General features: G+C 46.2%; 1 protein-coding gene across 8 annotated transcripts in view; it reads left to right on the top strand.

Moving 5' to 3' along the window:
* The window catches only part of LOC119963410 (apoptosis-inducing factor 3), a 199,507-nt gene that overhangs the window by 43,233 nt on the left and 133,730 nt on the right, over window positions 1-22,544 (top strand). The window contains exon 1 of one of the 8 annotated variants that reach the window (XM_038792502.1): window positions 9,520-9,540. The exons of the other annotated variants lie outside the window; for them this stretch is intronic. The gene's annotated coding sequence lies outside the window, so the exon portion shown is untranslated. Of the gene's footprint in view, window positions 1-9,519; window positions 9,541-22,544 lie in introns of those variants that run through there. 8 annotated transcript variants of the gene reach the window in all.

The following is a 22,544-nucleotide window of genomic DNA, read 5'->3' as shown; positions in this document are numbered from 1 at the left end:
TCCTCCAAATCATTTATACATACTACGAACAGCAACGGTCCCAGCACTGATCCCTGCAGAACACCACTAGTCACAGCCCTCCAATTAGAAAAGCACCCTTCCATTGCTACTCTCTGCCTTCTATGACCTAGCCAGTTCTGTATCCACCTTGCCAGCTCACCCCTGATCCCGTGTGACTTCACCTTTTGTACCAGTCTACCATGAGGGACCTTGTCAAAGGCCTTACTGAAGCCCATATAGACAACATCCACTGCTCTACCTGCATCAATCGTCTTTGTGACCTCTTTGAAAAACTCTATCATGTTAGAGAGACACGGCCTCCCCTTCACAAAACCATGCTGCATCTCACTAATACGTCCATTTGCTTCCAAATGGGAATAGATCCTGCCACGAAGAATTCTCTCCAGTAATTTCCCTACCACTGACGTAAGGCTCACCGGCCTGTAGTTCCCTGGATTATCCTTGCTACCCTTCTTAAACAAATTAACAACATTGGATATTCTCCAGTCCTCCGGGACATCACCTGTAGACAGTGAGGAACCAAAGATTTCTGTCAAGGCCTCATCAATTTCCTCTCTAGCCTCCTTCAGTATTCTGGGGTAGATACCATCCGGCCCTGGGGACTTATCTACCTTAATATTTTTCAAGACGCCCAACACCTCGTCTTTTTGGATCTCAATGTGACCCAGGCTATCTGCACACCCTTCTCCAGACTCAACATCCACCAATTCGTTCTCTTTGGTGAATACTGATGCAAAGTATTCATTTAGTACCTCGCCCATTTCCTCTGGCTCCACACATAGATTCCTTTGCCTATCGTTCAGTGGGCCAACCCTTTCCCTGGCTACCCTCTTGCTTTTTGTGTATGTGTAAAAAGCCTTGAGATTTTCCTTAACCCTATTTGCCAATGACTTTTCGTGACCCCTTCTAGCCCTCCTGACTTCTTGCTTAAGTTCCTTCCTACTTTCCTTATATTCCACACAGGCTTCGTCAGTTCCCAGCCTTCTAGCCCTGACAAATGCCTCCTTTTTCTTTTTGACGAGGCCTACAATATCTCTCGTTATCGAAGGTTCCCGAAACTTGCCGTATTTATCCTTCTTCCTCACAGGAACATGCCGGTCCTGAATTCCTTTCAACTGATACTGAAAGCCTCCCATATGTCAGATTTTGATTTACCCTCAAACATCCGCCCCCAATCTAGGTTCTTCAGTTCCCGCCTAATATTGTTATAATTAGCCTTCCCCCAATTTAGCACATTCACCCTAGGACCACTCTTATCCTTGTCCACCAGCACTTTAAAACTTACTGAATTGTGGTCACTGTTCCCGAAATGCCCCCTGACTGAAACTTCTACCACCTGGCTGGGCTCATTCCCCAATACCAGGTCCAGTACAGCCCCTTCCCTAGTTGGACAGTCTACATATTGTTTTAAGAAGCCCTCCTGGATGCTCCTTACAAACTTTGCCCCGTCCAGGCCCCTAGCACTAAGTGAGTCCCAGTCAATATTGGGGTAGCTGAAGTCTCCCATCACAACAACCCTGTTGTTTTTAGTCTTTTCCAAAACCTGTCTGCCTATCTGCTCCTCTATCTCCCGCTGGCTGTTGGGAGGCCTGTAGTAAACCCCCAACATTGTGACTGCACCCTTCTTAATCCTGATCTCTACCCATATAGCCTCGCTGCCACCTGAGGCGCCCTCTCGTAGTACAGCTGTGATATTCTCCCTTACCAGTAGCGCAACTTCGCCACCCCTTTTACATCCCCCTCTATCCCGCCTGAAACTGTGGGGAACTTCATTGGGTGAGAGTGAGCTAAACCCTCTGGCCATTAATCGTCATCCCTGGAGAAAATCACAATGAGTGACTGGTCCCCACAAAGAGCAGGCTTCTGACTAGTCAGATTCAGAAGCCCACAGAGAAAATCCTGTCCTTTATATCATATTCCCTGCGCACAGTGAGTCAGGCACATGGCAAGAGGCATGTATGTCTTCATCAAAGTAATTTGGAGAGAGGTTTGCGAGAGGCTTTGCAAGAGGCAGAGAGATGAATGTTTTGGATTGGTTCACTGCAGAATGATATTATAGAACATTGCTACATATATACATTTCAAAAAACAATAAAGTGAAATACTCTAACAATAAGGGGAAATTAACTTTCTCCTCTCCATACCACTCTTGAAGCCAAAGAAGCATAGAAAGCATTGGGCTAGATTTTATGGTGCCCTGTGTTTTTGATGGGGGTTCGGGGGAGGGTGGAGAACCTACAATATGTTGGTTAGGTTGAATGAGCCCAATCCCCCACCTATCCCCGTAACCTGCACATCTTTGGTCTGTGGGAGGAAACTGGAGTAGCCAGAGGAAACCGACATAGACCGGGGAGAACGTGCAAACTCCACACAGACAGCCACCCAAGGTTAGAATTGAACCTGGTTCCTTGCTGCTGTGAGACAGCAGTGCTAACCATGCTGCTCATGTCTAACTATTTAGAATCAGACAGCACACAGGGAGGCTATTCATTCATCATTGCTTGTGCTGGCTCTTTATAAGAGAAACCAATTTGTTTCACTCCCTTTCTCTTTCTCCCAAAGCCCTGCAATTGTTTGGTTCCCCCCCTTTTCAACTATATATCCAATTCCCCTTTGAAAGTCACGACTGAATCCGTTTCCTCCACCCTTTTAGTCATGCCTTCTAGATTATAACAACCTGCTGTGTAAAATAAATCTCATCTTCCATCTGCCTCATAAATCTGCCTCACTGTCCCAACCCTTCTGTTGCTGGAAATGCATCCTCCCTATGTACCCCATCAAAAGTCCCTTGTGATTTTGAACAACTCTACCGAATTTCCCCTCTATCCTCTCTAAGGAATACATATCCCAGCATCTCCAATCCCCCCATCATAACTGAAGACCCTCAACCTCACTGAGGCCATGACATCCTTTCTGAAGAGTTGCATTCAGAAATAGACACGATACTCCAACTGGAGGTTTAGCACAGCTTCATTGCTTTCATACTGCATGACACTATTTATGAAGCCAAGAGATCCCATCGGCTTTTTTTTTAAACAATCTTATCAACTTTTCCTGCCAGGTATGCATGTGCATTCGTGTATGTTAATTCTTGGTCACTAGGTTGTGCAACAGAAAGTTCCGAAATGTGTTTTCTGACAGTCATTGCAAGACTAACACATCGTGGGTACCTTTATCTATTTGATCACTGCTTCTGAATATGATTATGAAGACTACAGTAACCTGCTTTGATCTATTGACATCATCACATTCTCTCGCCCATGATTGTTAAAGCCCGACAAATACACTCAATATCTTCTCTCAACACTCTGATAATTCCTGTCAAACCTGAGGGATTTGGCCTATTCAGCTGCTCCAGAACATCTCGCTCCTTTAGATTGAAGATTTCAGTTTGTTGGGGAGGGGGCGGTGCTGTGTTGGATGGTGTGCGAGCAATGTGTTTTCCTTTGAAAATAATTTAAGGCAGTAAGCATATAAAACAGTTACTATTTCATGTTCATTCTCAGTTTCAAGTGACTTTGTGGCTTCCAATGATCCACACTTGTTGGACAGTCCTTCCTGTTGTAATACTGAATATGAAAATATTATATTACTGTTACATTTTATCTCGGCAGTTATGATTCTCTTTGTTTCAATTGTAATTTTAATTTGAGTTTGCTGACATGGGGTATGGATTTGCCCTGCTCATCTGGGCATTATTCAGACGTCTTATGCTGGAATGTTGATGAAAATTACCTTCCAGTAAATTGGTTTTAAGTATTCCCTCTTTACCCAAGCATTTAGATCTTGGTCTAACTGAATCTGAGTTTACATCACAGATTAAATTTCTACTTAATGTATACTGCACTTTCTATAGAATCAACGTTAATTTCCTCCCCGCTGGTGCTCAGAAAAATGGTGGCACTAATTCATATTCCCTCCCTTATGCCTATAGCTTTGGACGCTTCTCCTTCCTCTGGGTCTCTGATACCCTCACCACATTGTTCACCTCTACAATATTCATTAATAAACATTTTAGTGAAAATTCTTCTCCTTATATGTCAGCCAATGTCTACCAGACTGTTGTACATGTATTGTCCCTTTTGATCATTGTATCAATAGTCAACCACTTCCTACCCCACCATCTTTCCCATTTGGGATGTGCATTTCCTCTTAGTCTCTCCTCTCCCCTCCCCTTGCCACCTACTTCTTTAAATCACTTAACATTGTTGCCTCAATATTCCTTGCAATCTCTTCTGCCTCTGCACTATTATTTATTTGGAGCATGTCACCGTGGAGTGGTTAAGACACTGGCCCCTGAAATTCTACGGGTGTTCGCTCTCCAGTCGGAACATTGTGCACAGGGCCACTGGAGAAACATTGAAGATATGGAGGATTCGTTTTCAATAGAAGGTGCACCAAAAACTAATGACTAAAAACTAATCAATAAAAAGATAATAGGTATTAACCAATCCAATGAGGAATTCAGGAGAAGCACTTATACCTGGATAGTGGTGGAGTTCATGATTGAGACAAATAGGATTGATGCATTTGAGGTGATGTTGGATAAGTACATGAGAGAGAAAGGAACAAAAGACCGTACTGATATGGTTAGATGAAGAAGTGTAGGAGGAGGCTCCAGTGACACGGACACCAGCATAGAGCATTTGAAGTGAGTCTTTTCTTTGCTGCAGGTTCTAAATAAAAATGTTTGCTTAAACCATTTCTCTCGGTAATTCTGCCAGTTATCCACTGAAATATGGCAGGAAAATTGGAGACTGAGGACGTGAAAGGCAAATCTTTCTCTTTTTCACAAAGGCTGTGCAGTAATCCTTCCTTCCACTCTGACCACAAGGGATAAGCTGGATAAGGAGAAGGGTCAAGTAGCTCACTCCCTCATATTGGTTTCTTCACCCCATGACACAGCCTCAATTTGCCAGCTGTGAATAGCAAGATAGACTTGGATTTATCTCAACCTCAAATTGCTCGACAGCTGATGATATACTATGAAATGCAGCTTTAACGTAGGGAAGTCAGCAATCAATTTGCATACATCAAGGCACCAATGGAATAATGGCTGTATCAGCTGTTTTAGATGGTTGATGACCAATACATTTTGACGAGGACAACTCTCTTTCTCCTGACCTCAGAGTAAATGGTTGCTCATTTTAGACAGAGATGAGGAGGAATTTCTTCTCTCAGAGGGTTGTGAATCTGTGGAATTCTTTACTGCAGAGAGCTGTCGAGGCTGGGGGCCCGATTCTCCCAAAAAATGTTGAAGTTCATTTGTGGCAGGTTTTTCAGGGAGTTTCCCGCTGGCTCTGCTGGTGAGTTCCCCATCGCTATTTAATGACACTTAATCACTTTTTTGGGCCATGAGGAGTTTCACACTGGTTTAGCTCACACTTAAAAATTATTTTTAGCACCGGGGAGCTGAACTCAGAGATTGGGCTGCCATTTTGAAACAGTGCGCCGATCTCAAAGTGAGCTTGTGGGTCCCCCACATCCTGCACCCATGGGCAATTTAACCCTATGGACACATGGGCACTACCCCACACACCCCCAAGTAAGGACACCCCGCTATAGAGTCCCTGGGTCCCAGCACCTCCTCCCTTCCGGGATTCGCACCCTTCACCCCTCAACTTCCTAGAGGTGCCTACTTACCTGCCCTGCACTCTCCCAACCTTCAAACCCCCACTCCAACCTCATTCTTTGGGCAAGGCCCCCTCGCCTCCTGGCCCTTGGCAGTGCCACTCTGGTACTCAGGCACCCTTGCACTGCCACTCTGGCACCCAGGCAATGCTCCTGTTGGCTTGGCAGTGTCATCCAGGCACATTGGCAGTGCTAGGGTGGCAGTTCCAGGTGCCAGCTGGGCAGTGCCAATGTGCTGCATTACAGGGAAAGGGCAGGTAGCCAACCTATACTCATCCTGGCCACGCTGGGGTCTCCGGTGGCCCAGGAGACTCCACCCCCCAGGTGCTGTTTCACCTGGTCCACGTTTGTTTGGACCAGCACTGATCAGCACCCAGCTGCACCCTCCCTGGGGAGGCCGGTGAATGCCGCCAGGTAGGTCAGAAGTAGGTTTACGACCTACCTCCGTGAGCGTCATTTGGTTACGCCCATTTGGGGCAGGGTTCCGACTCCGACGTCTCGCAGTGCATCGGAGAATCTTGTGAGGTATGGAGGCTGTCGGGATGCTCGCTGGAGTGCTTTCCCGGCATTCATGGGCCGCGATGCGCTCAAGTGAGAGCCCAACGCGGCCGTAAATACCCGCCCAATGTTGTTACGTATCTCCAGGGTTAAAATAGACAGATTTTTAATCAGTGAGGAAACCAAAGATTATTGGGATAAGGTGGGAAAGTGGAGGTTTGAGGATTATCATATCAGATCAGCGATGATCCCATTGAATGGCCCAACTCTGTGGACCGAACGTCCTACTTCTGCTCCAACATTTTATGATCTTCATTGAACAGCAATGTGAAATCTTTCACATTCATCTCAGAGAATGCAGAACTACCTTAGTGGTGAACACTCCGGTACAAACTGAGGGCTTTATGTGCACCTATCTTCAGGGTGTTCAACAGGAAGGAACACAATGGGCTGGATTCTCCGGTCTCCCAGCTGCGTGTTTCTCAGCAGTGGGTCCGTTGCTGCCGACAGGATTCACTATTCCCGTCGCCTCTCAATGCAACCCCATGCCGTCGGGAAACCCGCGGGAAGGAGTGGGTTGCTGGCGGGAACAGAGAATCCCAATGGGCAGAGAATTCCAGCCAATCTGTTAATTGAAGGAGTAGGATGCTTCCTTAGCCTTGATTGTTCTGAAGAAATGAAACCTCATGGCGTTTGGTGTCAATATTGATACAGTTCTTCGCCTTGCCCACCGTTATCGACTTTACAAGGTTTTATATCCCAGCATTCTGAACACATGCAAGGTGATCCGTCCTGGAGCAAGTGGCATTACTTTTTGTGGGAATTCCCAATCCCACCCTCCCTACCGCAATGCCTGTTTCTGTGGGTTTTCTGCTAGTCTTCCAACCAGGTTACAGCAGGAGCTTAGCGGAGTCCTGCCAGGAATCCTATCCCAAGTCGTTTTTATATACTCTATGTGACAGATTATGGCAACACCACCTTTCCTGTATTGATATGATTATATTTAGGCATTTGCTTCTATTTATATAACTAACACCAAGAATTGTATCTTGAATATTTATAACTGCATGCTCATACATATATATTTGTATTGCATCTGTACTTAACTTATGCAGATAGGTTAGTTCCACAGTTATTTGATAAATTATGTTTCCAGATGCGAATTATTTTCTGTGATAATCGTCTCCTTGACTCTAACCACCACATAGTATTGTTTCTCGTAATCGGTACCCCTTACCCTGTGTGGCTCGATCACCTGATCAATGACAGCTGTACTTGACAAATGCGGATGCAAAATGACAGGCAGCTCGTGTTACACCAAGTAATGATTTTCCTGGGAAGAATTACGGATGCACTCAGCGGTGAGATCTCTGCACTCGCATGAGGGTCGTGAGCTTTCAAGCCGAGTACAGCCTTATAATTAATGTGATAATTTACCCACATGCCCTGCTGCCTACAATACTTGTATTTTGTTATCCTATCCCCTCCAAAGCAAGTGCAATATATTTGACTACTTTCTTTTGCTATCTCGGCCCATAAGACTTTCAGAAATTCTCCAATTTTGCTCCTGTTTCTGCATTCCAACAGGCTTGCCTCCCATGATTACATTAGTTGGAAATATCACGGGGTTCATTTGTACCTTCACCGCCTGGGTGGTAATCTGGGAGAGCTGGATGATTTTAAAGGGATGCAAATAGATTGGGTTTTAGAATAGATGGGCAGTGGGCAGAGAAAGTGAAAATGAACCCCACCGTTCAAATATAATTTGAAGCCCAACAAATGGCAGCTTTGGCATCGCTGTGGGTACAGGGTGGGATCAGGGAGAGTTGTCCAGCTTATAATAAGACCATAAAGGTGTAGGAGCAGAAGTCGGCCATTCGGCCCATCAAGTCTGCTCCGCCATTGAGATCATGACTGATTTGATATGATAATCCTGAATTCCATTTTCCCGTCTTATCCCCACAACACCTGATTCCTTTACTGATTAAAAATTTGTCTATCTCATCCTTGAACGTACTTAACCACCTTGCCTATACAGCCCTCTGCGGTAAAGAATTCCACAGATTCACTGCCCTCTGAGAGCAGAAATTCCTCCTCAGCTCGGTGGATGAATCTCTGAGGTGACCCCTTACTCTAAGTTTATGTCCTCTTGTCCCAGAGACTCTCAGCATCTACCCAGTCAAGTCCACCGAGGATCCTATACTTCTCAATAATGTCGTCTCTCATTCTCCAAAGAGGACAGGCTCAACCTCCTCATAAGAACATCATCCATACTGGGATCAACCGAGTGAACCTTCTCTGGACTGCCTCCAATGCCAGTATATCTGTCCTCACCTAAGGTGATCAAAACTGTTCACAGTCTTCCAGTGTATGTTATCATATTAGGGGCACTTGCGCTTTAATCACTGGCCTTTCACCACAGGACCTTGCTTCTAATCAGACCCAGGCTTACAGAATGAGAGCATAGGAACAATTGGAGGCTATTCAGTCCCTCAAGCCTGTTCTGCCACTGAATGAGATCTGCAATGTCACTCCAATAACCCAGCTTTGTCCCATATCCCTCAATACCTTTAGATAACGGAAATCTGTCAATCTCAGATTTAGGGGATCTTACATCAAATGCTATTTGTGGATGACAGTTCCAAGCTTCTACTATCCTTGCGTGTAGAGGTGTCCTAATTTCACTTGTGAAAGGTAGACCATTCCTGACTTTGGCTGATTTATGCAAAATGACTGCATGTAGTTGCTAAATAGCCATTAGTAGGTGCAGCTGGATGTTAATAGTCCCTGGACTGTGTTGGCCCTCGAGTTGCATGTCTGGCAGAGTTTAATTGCTCAATAGCTTCTACAGTTGACCCCCAGTGTCTGCGTGGGTCTCACCCTCACTAAATCTAAAAGATGTGCAGGGTAGGTGAATTGGCCACGCTAAATTCCCCTCAATTGGAAAAAAAAAATCCTTGGGTACTCTAAATTTATTTTAAAAAACACTTCTACAGCAGAATGTCTGTGACGGTCAAATTGCCCTGAGTGAACTCCAGAGCTACAGGGTAGTGGTTACACCTGTTCCATGCAAGATGTTGGACTGGATGCCAGGGAGAGTTGATGAGGGCGGGTGTCTGTCAGGTTAGTGTTTGTGTTTCCTTGGAATGTTAAATATAGAATGTCTGAATCCCTGAGAGGGGCGAGGAAATTTGAATAAAATAGTCATGAATGTTAAACATGTTCTGCTGGTTTTTGCAACCAAGCTGAATCAGGGAAATTTGTCCTCGCACATTGTTGTGTCATCAAAGGGTATTTAGGGGAGTGGAGCAGAGTGCTCAAAAAGGAGATGTCTTGAACCATCATAATCATCCTGTAGCGGATGAGGAGCAGAAACAACAATTTACTGAGGTACTGTAGTGAATGTGGTTGTCATTTATTGCTAATGACAGCTGAGTCTCACAAGCTCAGTGCTGCTGTTCAAGTTCATTCTGTCAGAGCTAGCTCGAATTGATAGAAGGAAGAATGATGACATTTAGACCATAAGACCATAAGACATAGCAGCAGAATTAGGCCACTCAGCAGAATTAGGCCACTCGGCCCATCGGGTCTGCTCCGCCATTCAATCATGGCTGATATTTTTCTCATCCCCATTCTCCTGCCTTCTCCCCATAATCCCTGATCCCTTTATTAATCATAGAATTTACAATGCAGTAGGAGGCCACTCGGCCCATCAAGTCTGCACCGGCTCCTGGAAAGAGCACCCTACCCAAGGTCAACACCTCCACCGTATCCCCATAACCCAGTAACCCCACCCAACACTAAGGGCAATTTTGGACACGAAGGGCAATTTAACATGGCTAATCCACCTAACCTGCACATCTTTGGACTGTGGGAGGAAACCGGAGCACCCGGGAGGAAACCCACGCACACACGGGGAGGATGTGCAGACTCCGCACAGACATTGACCCAAGCCGGGAATCGAACCTGGGACCCTGGAGCTGTGAAGCAATTGTGCTATCCACAATGCTACATCTCAGTCTTAAAGACACTCAGTGATTTAGCATCTGTTGTGCTTTCCCTTCTCTTCATTTACATTGAAAACACAAATTGAGGTTGAAGGTGAAGAGAAGTAACTGAGTAGCGAGAAGAGGAACATGAGTAGAGAAAGCACGGCTGATTGCTCACTCCCCTAGCTGTTACTCGATCTGGCTGATCAAGTGCAACCTAACTGCTGTCTGTACAGCAGCCACCACTAAATGCTGCATTGGCTGTAGAAAGGTGCCATACAAATGCAAGGGCTAGATTTTCTACTTGTCACGCTGGTGTGAAACTGGTGTCACAGACCGAGAATCTGTTACCGAAACCACCCGGTCATCATTTGATTGTAGTGACCATGAGCATGTGGTATGTCACTCGACTATTAATCCAGAGGCCCAGAGCAAGATCTGGGAACCTGGGTTCAAATCCCACCATGGTAGAAATTTGAAATCAATAGAAATCTAGAATGGTGACCACGAAACCATAAGGGCTTTAGCACAAGGGGTTGATTTAGCACGGGGCTAAATAACTGGCTTCTAAAGCAGACCAAGGCAGGCCAGCAGCGCGGTTCAGTTCCCATGCCAGCCTCCCCGAACAGGTGCCGGAATGTGGCAACTAGGGACTTTTCACAGTAACTTCATTTGAAGCCTACTTGTAACAATAAGCGATTTTCATTTCATTTCATTTCTCATTGGCGATTGTTGTAAAAAAAAACTATCTGAATCACTAATTCGGGTGGCACAGTGGTTAGCACTGTTGCCTCACAGCACTAGGGTCCCTGATTGATTCCAGCCTTGGGTAACTGTGCGGAGTTTGCATGTTCTCCCTGTGTCTGCGTGGGTTTCCCCCCGGTGTTCCGGTTTCCTCCCACAGTTCAAAAATATGCAGGCTAGGTGGATTGGCCATGCTAACATATCCCCTTAGTGTTCATAAAATGTGCAGATTAGCTGAGGTCACTGGGATAGGGCAGGGGAGTGGGCCTGGGTAGGGTGTTCTTTCAGAGGGTCAGTGCAGATTTGATGGGCCAAATGGCCTCCTTCCGCACTGTAGAGATTCTATGGAATGATTTTCCACTGTGGATGGGCATGTTCAAAGCATTTTAGCCTGAATCTGAGTGGTGGATGAGGGAAGAGGATGAATAAACAAAAGAATTGTTAAGAATTCCGTGAAGAAGTTGTGTTTTTGAATTAACTTGCCTTCTCTGAATATTTTGAAATGCTTTTATCTGGACAGGTAATTTGATATAACCTAGAGTGTGCCCTGGTTAATGCCAAGAGATTACGTCACTGACTGATTCCATTCTCCTTATCTTCAACAGTGACAAAGTGCGGGAAGTGTGTTCAGCTGCAGCTCCTGTTAGACCGCATGGCGGCTCTGGAGCTGCGGATGGACTCACTTTGGAGCATCCGCGATGCTGAGGAGGTTGTGTATAGCATGTTCAGTGAGTTGGTCACACCGCAGATTAGGATTGGTGACGGAGTCAGGGAATGGGTGACCAAAAGGCAGAGAAAGAGCAGGAAGGCAGTGCAGGTGTCCCCTGCGGTCATCTCCGTCCAAAATAGGTATACCGTTTTGGATACTGTTGGGGGAGATGACTCACCAGGGGAAGGCAGTAGTAGCCAGGCTCAGGGCACCGACTCCCGAATGGTATGTTGCCTCCCGGGTGCTCGGGTCAGGGATGTCTCCGATCGGCTGCAGGACATACTGAAGGGGGAGGGTGAACAGCCAGTTGTCGTGGTGCATATAGGCACCAACGATATAGGTTAAAAAATGGATTAGGTCCTACAATCAGAATTTAGGGAGTTAGGAGCTAAGTTAAAAAATAGGACCTCTAAGGTAGTAATCTCAGGATTGCTACGTGCCACGGGACAGTCAGAGTAGAAATTCAAGAATAGTCAGAATGAATACGTGGCTTGAGAGATGGTGCAGGAGGGAGGGGTTCAGATTTTTGGGACATTGGAACCGGTTCTGGGGGCGGTGGGACCATTACAAACCGGATGGTCTACACCTGGGTAGGACTGGAACCAATGTCCTAGGGGGTGCTTTTGCTAACACTCTTGGGGAGGTTTTAAACTAATGTGGCAGGGGGATGGGAACCAGATTAGGAGGTTAGAGGTCAGTTAAGAAGCAGCAACTAAAGCCAGTAAGGTACGAGACAATAAACTCAATGTGACTAAGGGGAAGAGTAGACAGGGAAGAGATTATGAATGCAAAGGTGGTCTGAGGTGCATTTGTTTTAATGCGAGAAGTATAGCAGGTAAAGCAGATGAACTTAGGGCTTGGATCAGAACCTGGGAATATGATGCTATTGGTATTACTGAGACTTGGTTGAGGGAAGGGCAGGACAGGCAACTGAATATCCCAGGGTATAGATGCTTCAGGAGGGATAGAGAGGGAGGTAGAAGGGGTGGAGGAGTTGCATTACTCGTCAGAGATGATATCACAGCTGTGATTAAGGAGGGCACGATGGAGGATTCGAGCACTGAGGCAATATGGGTGGAGCTGAGAAATAGGAAGGGTGCAGTAACATTGTTGGGACTTTACTACAGGCCTCCCAAAAGCGAGCATGAAGTAGAGGTACAAATATGCAGACAGATTATAGAAAAATGTAGGAGCAATAGAGTGGTTGTGATGGGAGATTTTAACTTCCCCAACATTGAATGGGATTAGTGTAGTGTTGGAGGCGTAGATGGAGCAGAGTTTGTAAGGAGCATCCAGGAGAGTTTTTTAGAGCAGTATGTAAATAGTCCAACTCGGGAAGGGGCCATACTGGACCTGGTATTGGGGAATGATCCCGGCCAGGTGGTTGATGCTTCAGTCGGTGATTACTTTGGGAAAAGCGATCACAATTCCGTCAGTTTTAGAATACTCATGGACAAGGACAAGAGGGGTCCGAAAGGAAGAGTGCTAAATTGGGGAAAGGCAGAGTATAACAAAATTTGGCAGAAGCTAGGGAATATGGATTGGGAGCAGCTGTTTAAGGGTAAATCCACATTTGAAATGTGGAAGTCTTTTAAATTGTGAGACTAGCTAAGATGAAAAAGGAAGCATACATAGGATCGAGGCAACTCAAAACTGATGAATCTTTGGAGGAATATCGGGAAAGTAGGATGAATCTCAAAAGCGCAATAAAGAGGGCTAAAAGGGGTCATGAAATATCTTTGGCTAACAGGGTTAAGGAAAATCCCAAAGCATTTTATTCGTATGCAAGGAACAAGAGGGTAACTAGAGAAAGGATTGGCTCACTTAAAGACAAAAGAGGAAATTTATGCGTGGACTCAGAGGAAATGGGTGCGATTCTTAATGAGTACTTTGCATCGGTATTCACAAAGGAGAGGGACAAGACGGATGTTGAGGCTAGGGATGGATGTTTAAATACTCTCAGTCAAGTTGTCATACGGAAGGGGGAAGTTTTGGGTATTCTAAAAGACATTAAGGTGGACAAGTCCCCAGGACCGGATGGGATCTATCCCAGGTTACTGAGGGAAGCGAGGGTCGAAATAGCTGGGGCCTTAACAGATATCTTTGCAGCATCCTTGAGCACGGGTGAGGTCCCGGAGGACTGGAGAATTGCTAATGTTGTCCCTTTGTTTAAGAAGGGTAGCAGGGAAAATCCAGGGAATTATAGACCTGTGAGCTTGACGTCAGTGGTAGGCAAACTGTTGGAGAAGATACTGAGGGATAAGTCTATTTTCTTCCAGATGTGAATAGATCCTATCAGTGATAGGCAGCATGGTTTTGTGCAGGGAAGGTCATGTCTTACAAACCTAATAGAATTCTTTGAGGAAGTGACAAAGTTAATTGATGAGGGAAGGGCTGTAGATGTCGTATACATGGACTTTAGTAAGGCGTTTGATAAGGTTTCGCATGGCAGGTTGATGGAAAAAGTGAAGTCGTATTGGGTTCAGGGTGTACTGGCTAGATGGATAAAGAACTGGCTGGGCAACAGGAGACAGAGAGTAGTGGTGGAAGGGAGTGTCTCAAAATGGAGAAGGGTGACTAGTGGTGTTCCACAGGGATCCGTGCTTGGCCCACTGTTGTTTGTGATCTACATAAATGACCTGGAGGAAGGTATAGGTGGTCTGATTAGCAAGTTTGCAGATGATGCTAAGATTGGTGGAGTTGCAGATAGTGAGGAGGACTGTCAGAGAATACAACAAAATATAGATAGATTGGAGAGTTGGGTAGAGAAATGGCAGATGGAGTTCAATCCAGGCAAATGCGAGGTGATGCATTTTGGAAGATAAAATTCAAGAGCTGACTATATGGTCAATGGAAGGGTCTTGGGGAAAATTGATGTGCAGAGAGATCTGGGAGTTCAGGTCCATTGTACCCTGAAGATGGCAATGCAGGTTAATAGAGTGGTCAAGAAGGCATACAGCATGCTTGCCTTCATCGGACGGGGTATTGAGTTCAAGAGTCGGCAGGTCATGTTACAGTTGTATAGGACTTTGGTTCGGCCACATTTGGAATACTGCATGCAGTTCTGGTCGCCACATTACTAGAAGGATGTGGATGCCTTGGAGAGGGTGCAGAGGAGGTTCACCAGGATGTTGCCTGGTATGGAGGGTGCTAGCTATGAAGAAAAGTAGATTAGGATTGTTTTCGTTGGAAAGACGGAGGTTGAGGGGGGACCTGATTGAGGTCTACAAAATTATGAGAGGTATGGACAGGGTGGATAGCAACAAGCTTTTCCCAAGAGTGTCAGTTACAAGGGGTCACGATTTCAAAGTGAGAGGGGGAAAGTTTAAGGGAGATGTGTGTGGAAAGTTTTTTTACGCAGAGGGTGGTGGGTGCCTGGAACGCTTTACCAGTGGAGGTGGTAGAGGCGGGCACGATAGCATCATTTAAGATGCATCTAGACAGGTATATGAATGGGCGGGAACAGAGGGAAGTAGACCTTGGAAAATAGGAGACAGGTTTAGATAAAGGATCTGGATCGGCGCAGGCTGGGAGGGCCGAAGGGCCTGTTCCTGTGCTGTAATTTTCTTTGTTCTTTATACCAGGCTAGGTTTGGGCCATTCAATACTAAACAAATGTATTAAATGGGGGAAGAAACAGGCAAACAGTAGAAACACAATAATTATTCATTGTATTAGCTTTTTGTATTAGTTAAGGGCCTGGTTTACCACACTGGGCTAAACAGCTGGCTTGTAATGCAGTACGAGGCAGCAGCGCGGGTCAATTCCCTTACCGGCCTCCCCGAACAGGTGCCGGAATGTGGCAACTTGGGACTTTTCACAGTAACTTCATTGAAGCCCACTTGTGACAATAAGCAATTATTATTATTTTGCATGAATATACAATCCACAACATATACATATGTATAAAATAGGATATATATATGTGTGTATGTATAATATGGTTTGTACATATGCTGGAAACGGAAACATCTGGGGATAGAGTAGGGGAGTAGAAGCAATTGGACACCTCTTTCAAAGAGGCAGTATTCGCAGAATGGGCTAAATGGCTATATTCTGTGCTGTTATAGTCTATGATTGTATAAATTGCTATGTAGTCCACAATTCTATTTCTGATAGGACTGTTGCATTGTGTATAGCACAAGGGGACAACATCATGAGCAACTAGCACTGTTTAAAGCTAGCTTGCATCTCTCAAAGGGGATATGCATTGTGGCTGGAGCAGGTGTTGGCGGTCATGCAGGAAGTCATTGTTACCTGGGATACATTGAAGAATGGAGCCATGTGGAGTGGGTTCTAAGCTTTTTGGAGCTGTTCTTGGAGAAGGTGAGAAGGAGGAGAGATGTCCTTCTTCTGCAGGTGGTCAGGATGCATAGGAGCAGACAGTCATGGATGTCACTCACAGACATCAGTCCCAAAGCCCTAGCTGCAGTGCCTCAGGAAATCCAATAATCTCACATAGGTAGCTAAGTGAGGGCTGGATTTCATCCCCTGCAGCATAGTCTCAGGTGCTGCTCGATTTACCACACCCCAATCGCTCTCTAAATCAGGGCCGGGATTCTCTGTTGTGAGTCCATCCCGCTACTGCTGCTAGTGAGGACAGAGAATTTGGCCATGGCTGTTGCTGGTGGTGGGATTCTCTGCTGCCGCCGCTTGGCAATGAGATTTCTGATTGAAACCCCCCACACCGCCAGGAAACCCGCAGGCGGGGATGCACTGCCAGCAGGGCCAGAGATTCCCGCCACCAGTGAACAGCCGGAGAATCCATCAGGTTGCAAACCTGGCATCCAAATATTCCATTCCACCCTCACAGCCGCATTTGATTGATTTGATTTGATTTATTCACGAGGTACAGTGAAAAGTATTGTTCTGCGTACAGTCCAAACATATCGTTTCATACATGAAAAAACAGGGCACATACATAAATACACAGTGTAAATACATAGCCACAGGCATCAGGTGTACCACGGATTGTAGTACTACTCAGTAGAGAAGATGTGGAGAGATCAGTTCAGTCCATAAGAGGGTCATTCAGGAGTCTGCTAACAGTGGGGAAGAAGCTGTTTTTGAATCTATTAGAACATGTTCTCTTTTGTATCTCCTGCCTGATGGAAGAAGTTGGAAGAGTGAATAACCCGGGTGGGAGAGGTCTTTGATTATGCTGCCCGCTTTCCCAGGGCATCGGGAGGTGTAGACAGAGTCAATGGATGGGAGGCAGTTTTGCGTGATGGGCTGGGCTGTGTTCACGACTCTCTATAGTTTCTTACAATCTTGGGCTGAGCAGTTGCCATACCAGACTGTGAAGCAGCCAGATAAGATTCTTTCTATGGTGCACATGTAAAAATTGGTAAGAGTCAATGAGGACATGCTGAATTTCGTTAGTTTCCTGAGGAACTATAGGTGCTGTTGTGCTTTCTTGGTCGTAGCGTCAACCTGGGTGGACCAGAACAGATGGTTGGTGAGGTACGCACCTAGGAATGTGAAGCTGTCAACCATCTCCACTTCAGCACCATTGATGCAGACGGGTGTGTATGATACTTTACTTCCTGAAAGTCAATGACCAGCTCCTTAGTTTGCTGATATTGAGGGAGCGATTGTTGTCGCTGCACCACTCCACTAGGTTCTCAGTCACCCTCCGGTATTCTGACTCGTCATTATTTGAGATCCGACCCACTATGGTCGCGTCGTCAGCAAACTTGTAGATGGAGATAGAGCCAAATTTTTCCACACGGTCGTTTATGTACAGGAAGTATAGTAGGGGGCTAAGAGCGCAGCCTGGTGGGGACCCGGTATTGAGGACTCTCATGGAAGAAGTGTTGTTTATCCTTACTGATTGGGGTCTATGGGTCAGGAAGTCGAGGATCGAGTTGCAGAGGCTGGAGCCACGTCCTAGGTTTTGGAGTTCTGATATGAACTTGGCTGGGATTATGGAGTTGAAGGTGGGGTAGAGGTCTGACGTAGGAGTCCTTGTTGTCGGGATGCCCCAGGGATGGAGTTTAGGGCCAGGGAGATAGTGTCTGCTGTGGACTGGTTGCGGTGGTATGCGAATTGCAGTGGATCAAGGCATTTTGGGCCTTTAGTAGGGAGTATCTCCCGATTAAACCATTGTTTCAGGTTGGGGAATGTCCGTACTATCTTCTTTGGCATGCAATCTTCTACACACTTGCTATTGAAGTCTGTGACGATGGTGGCATACTCGTTTAGGTTGGCCGCTGAGTTCTTGAATATGGACCGGTCCACTGACTCCAGGCAGTCACGTAGGAGCTCTTCTGTTGCTTCAGACCAGTGTTGCACGGTCTCCTTAACCGGATTCTCCCACATAAGTGTCATGATATGCAGACATGCAGATAATGATACACAGACAGGCAGCTAATGAACACAGAGAACAGGACATGACCAATGAGCAGGCAGGACACTCAGGGGTGGTATCTCACTATAAAAGGCACAAGGCACTCACACTCTGCCTCTTTCCAGTGATGAACACCTACAGAGTGAGTCAGGGTGTATGTACACTATCACACCTCCAGCACGTGGCTAAGAGTTGGTCTGGTTCAGTCAGACAGAGTAACCACACTTGGGTTAGCAGAGAGTCGAACTGATAGAGAACGGTGCTAACTGTGCTACTGGTTCAATAAATCAGATTGAACTAACTTTAAGTTCTGGGGTATCTTATGGTTAAAGCCGCATCCAGGTGCAGCCTGTGTTATAAGTGTGGTCAGGGGATGGATCGGGTAGGTGCCTTTGATGTTTGTGTAGCAGTTGGCCCCCCTGGTGGAACAGGAGATGTCATGGTGGAATTCTGACAGTACATTCTTGAGGTTGGCCTTGTTGAAGTTCCCGGCCACGATGAACAAGGCCTCTGGGTGTTCTGTTTCATTGTTATTTACAGCGGTGTTCAATTCATCAAGCACCTTCTTCATTTCCGCCAGGAGGGGGATGTAGACTGCCGTGATGGTGGCAGAAATGAACTCCCATGGAAGGTAATACGGCGGCACTGGCAGAAGGTAGCACGGCCACATCTCACAGCCTGCACATACTTCTAGCTATTCAACAGTGACAACTCAATTCAAACATATTGTGCAATACTTACTGACACATTTAGCTCTCTCATGCAAGAAAAAGTGGCACACAACTGGTGGAAGGGGTGGGGTGCATGGGGGTGATCGGGTAGGTGCGCAGCAGAAGCTAACCACAAAGGGAAGCAGCTATTTCTCTATGTCCTAGCCCCTATGGAAAAGACAGTGCTGGTCATTATTGGGATGACAATTGCTGAGACCATAGTCAGTAACAGGGCTGAAACCATCAAAGGTGGCAGTATCCTTATCTGTAATCCTGCATCTTATGTGATTTACAATGCAGATGGCAAAAACATGCACCTCTTACTTTCTCACCCCCTGACCCCCACCTTCCTGAAACCACAGTTTGCTCTTTTGGCTCTCTCATTTCAGATAGCCAGGCAGGAAGTGCGACCTAGAAAGACAGCAGTGGAGCACTGAGAAGATAGTGATAGAGTCATAGAGGTTAACAGTATGGAAACAGGCCCTTCGGCCCAACTTGTCTATGCGGATGATCAAGGTCAATTTCATCCATGCAGCTCCTGACGTGATGCGTAATATAAAGGCCATATCCAAAGCAGGCCCTGCATGTGATGAGACACGGAGCCAGTGGCTTGCAGCCAGGTCAGGGGGCAAGGATAGTGCTGGTGCCAGATTGAGTTCTGGCACAGAGGATCCAAATGTTGCTGGGAAATACCTGCAGAGGAACACTGAGAGTCCAAAAATGTGTGGTTAGGTGGGTTGGCCATTCTAAATTACCCTTTAGTGTCCAAAGCTCAGGTGGGGTTACGGGGATGGGGCGTGGGCCTAGGTAGGGGCTGTTTCTGAGACTCGATGGAGCGAGTGGCCTCCTTCTGCACTGTAGGGATTCTATGAAACAATGTTTGACACATTGGGAAGCCTGTCAGAATATCTATGACTGACGTTAAGCAGATTGGAGGAACCCAACACCATCTTGGCAGATTGGAGCCCATCTTTTCCAGCATGAAAATATGAAGCGTGCAGCAAACCATGGTGCAGGGTTAGATGGCTGATGATGAACTTTCCATTGCAGCAGAGACAACAGCCACCAGGTGTCTTGGGTGTTGCAGTGGAAGCTACTGCCGTTGACTGGCTATGTAAGGCCAGTTGACTGCCATACTCCTGCCACCGTGGCTGTTGACTGCTTTGTGCAAAGAGGCTTGCAGGGTGTCACAGCATCGCAGCAATCTGTCCTCCAATCGGATTGCTGAGGCGCTGCCCTTGGATGGAGGCAGTGGTTCCATGCAGCACAGACCTGCTGTCCTCTCTCAGGAGGACTGTATTCATGCTGACAGCCCTGTCGATCCAACAGTGCCCTCACTGTTTCCTGTCAGTCAGCCAGCCCCGGCTACCCCTGCAATAATAGTACATTCCACAGCTGGGTCTTAGATCCAAAACTAACTGCAAGCCTCTCCCCAGTAAAAAAAAACAGCAACCGTACACCAACCATGGTGCAACCATTGGCATGGCACATGAACAATCGAAGGCACGCGGAAGACAGTCACTACAGGAACGCACAAAGATGATTTGTTAGTTTGTTTATCTCATTTATAAACTTGACTTAAGTGTCTAATTTGGGGTGCCTTTGTTTTTTCCATTGTGGCCAAATATGCGATGATGCAGGGAACATAAGGAGTTGACAATTGGGGTTCAAGTCACTGGTTGTTCCTGGAATGAGTTTTTCACAGACAGCCCAGGCAAAAAGGGGTCGTGCTTAGGCAAATATTTTTTCTTAAATCAAAATTTATTCATCTGTGGGCTATACATATACTGCAAACACTGTGTTAATCACTGTGCCGGTCACTTGTGTGAGAACCAGCAGGCAAGTCTGAATGTTCCCGTACCAGCCTCCCTGAACAGGCGCCGGAATGTGGCGACTAGGGGCTTTTCACAGTAACTTCATTGAAGCCTACTTGTGACAATAAGCAATTTTCATTTCATTTTTCATTCATGTTGTGATAGAAAGTAGAAACAGATCTAAAATTATATCAGAGTTACAGATAAAAGTAGAAACTCTGACACAAGATAATTTATTTAATCATTTGAGGGCATTTTTTTCCACTGTACATGTACCTTTCCATTGTATATTGTCCATTGTATATTGTCCATTATACATTGCAGAATGCAGTTGATAATCATGAATTTTGACACACACTCTGCTGTCTATAACGAATCTGCTTCAAAATTGTCCAGGCTGCAGAAACTTTGTCTGGGAAAGTCAGTGGTTTACATGGAACATACAGTGCAGAAGGAGGCCATTCGGCCCATCGAGTATGCACCGATCCACTTAATCCCTCACTTCCACCCTTTCCCTGCAACCCAAAAACCCCTCCTCACCTTTTTGGTCACTAAGGGCAATTTATCATGGCCAATCCACCTAACCTGCACGTCTTTGGACTGTGGGAGGAAACCGGGTCACCCGGAGGAAATCCACGCAGACACGGGGAGAATGGGCAGACTTCGCACAGACAGTGACCCAGCGGGGAATCGAACCCAGGACCCTGGCACTGTGAAGCCACAGTGCTACCCACTTGTGCTACCATGCTGCCCACCACACACCCATGGCAGGTCCCACCATGGTCGGCCCAGAAAATCCCAGCCAATCTTTCGGCAAACCAATCGTCTGCTCGATCACTATTAAAGGACATCACAGATTTCTCATTGTATGCATACTGTACACTGGGTGTGCACTGGTATCATCGGCCATGTCATAGCCCTTATCGTTCAGTATCCACCCTTTGGTTTCTTGTGACACACTGCACTGCCACAGGATGAAGACATTGTGTGTTGTGAGAGTACCAGACAGGACACACACCAATTGGACATCGAGGGAGTCAAATTCCTTTTGGTTCCAGTATTGGGTAGTGTTAACATGTGGCTGCAATTTGGGGAAAGCTGAAATTCTAGCACGACCACATTCTCACTCAACCTGATTCCTTCTGGCAAGAGAGTGAAATGTAATTGGCCCTTAATGAGTAGAGAGTCACAGTGACCTCCCTGACACCACAGTGAGCAACAAACTGTGAAATGTTGTGAATAACTCCAACTCCCGTCTGCTGGGAGCCAAACACATAAAGGTGTCACCACGGTCACCTTCCGAGTCACTGGTACTTCCTCTGCTCTCTATTGGAGTTGTGGCTGTAGTAGATGGCGGATTTCACAGAGGACATCCTAACTCAAGTATAGGCATCACCCACATTGTTCTTCATAGGTTCCCTGAACACCCTGGGTATATATGGCCTCTTGGGGCCTTTCTGACCCTTCCCTTCCTCCCTCTTCCAGCAGTATCCCTTGGTCCATGAACCCTCTGATCATTCTCCCAGTTGTGGTGTATTTCAGGATGCCTATTAGTTGTACTCGAGCTGGGTAGAAACTTTGAAGTCAGTAAAAAACGCCTTTTGTCACACAATTGCAACTGTAAACGAGAAAGCAGCAAATACTTGTTGATTTGAAACCACAGTGAAATACCCTCAATTACGACACAGGAGAGAAGATAGGTAATTCAAAGGCTTTAATCATCTGAGAACTGAACAGCAGCTGAGAAGTGTGCTCATCACATGCTGCCGAGTGAGCCTCATCTTATATACCGTTTCCTGGGGGCGGAGCCAGAGGCGGAGTCCCCCAGGGTTCCAAGCCCGGTCTTAAAGGGCCAAGCCATTAAAGGTAAGGTACCGTTACAGCAGCTACTGATACCATTCATCACACACAGCTAGAAGAAATTAACCCACAACCAATCTGTAAGTAGTTGATGATCCCTTTAAATAATATTGGTGGAGAGGATCCTTCCAGCTGCTGAATGTGTGCCTAGCTCTGCTCGATTAAGGGAGAGCACAGGGTGGATTGATAAGCTCCAAAATGGCACTGCTGGTGTCAAATT

The sequence above is a fragment of the Scyliorhinus canicula genome, chromosome 1 (genome assembly GCF_902713615.1).
Source record: "Scyliorhinus canicula chromosome 1, sScyCan1.1, whole genome shotgun sequence".
NCBI classification, from domain to species: domain Eukaryota; kingdom Metazoa; phylum Chordata; class Chondrichthyes; order Carcharhiniformes; family Scyliorhinidae; genus Scyliorhinus; species Scyliorhinus canicula.
Note: the sequence above shows the minus strand (reverse complement) of the source record. Positions and strands in the feature narration are given on the sequence as shown.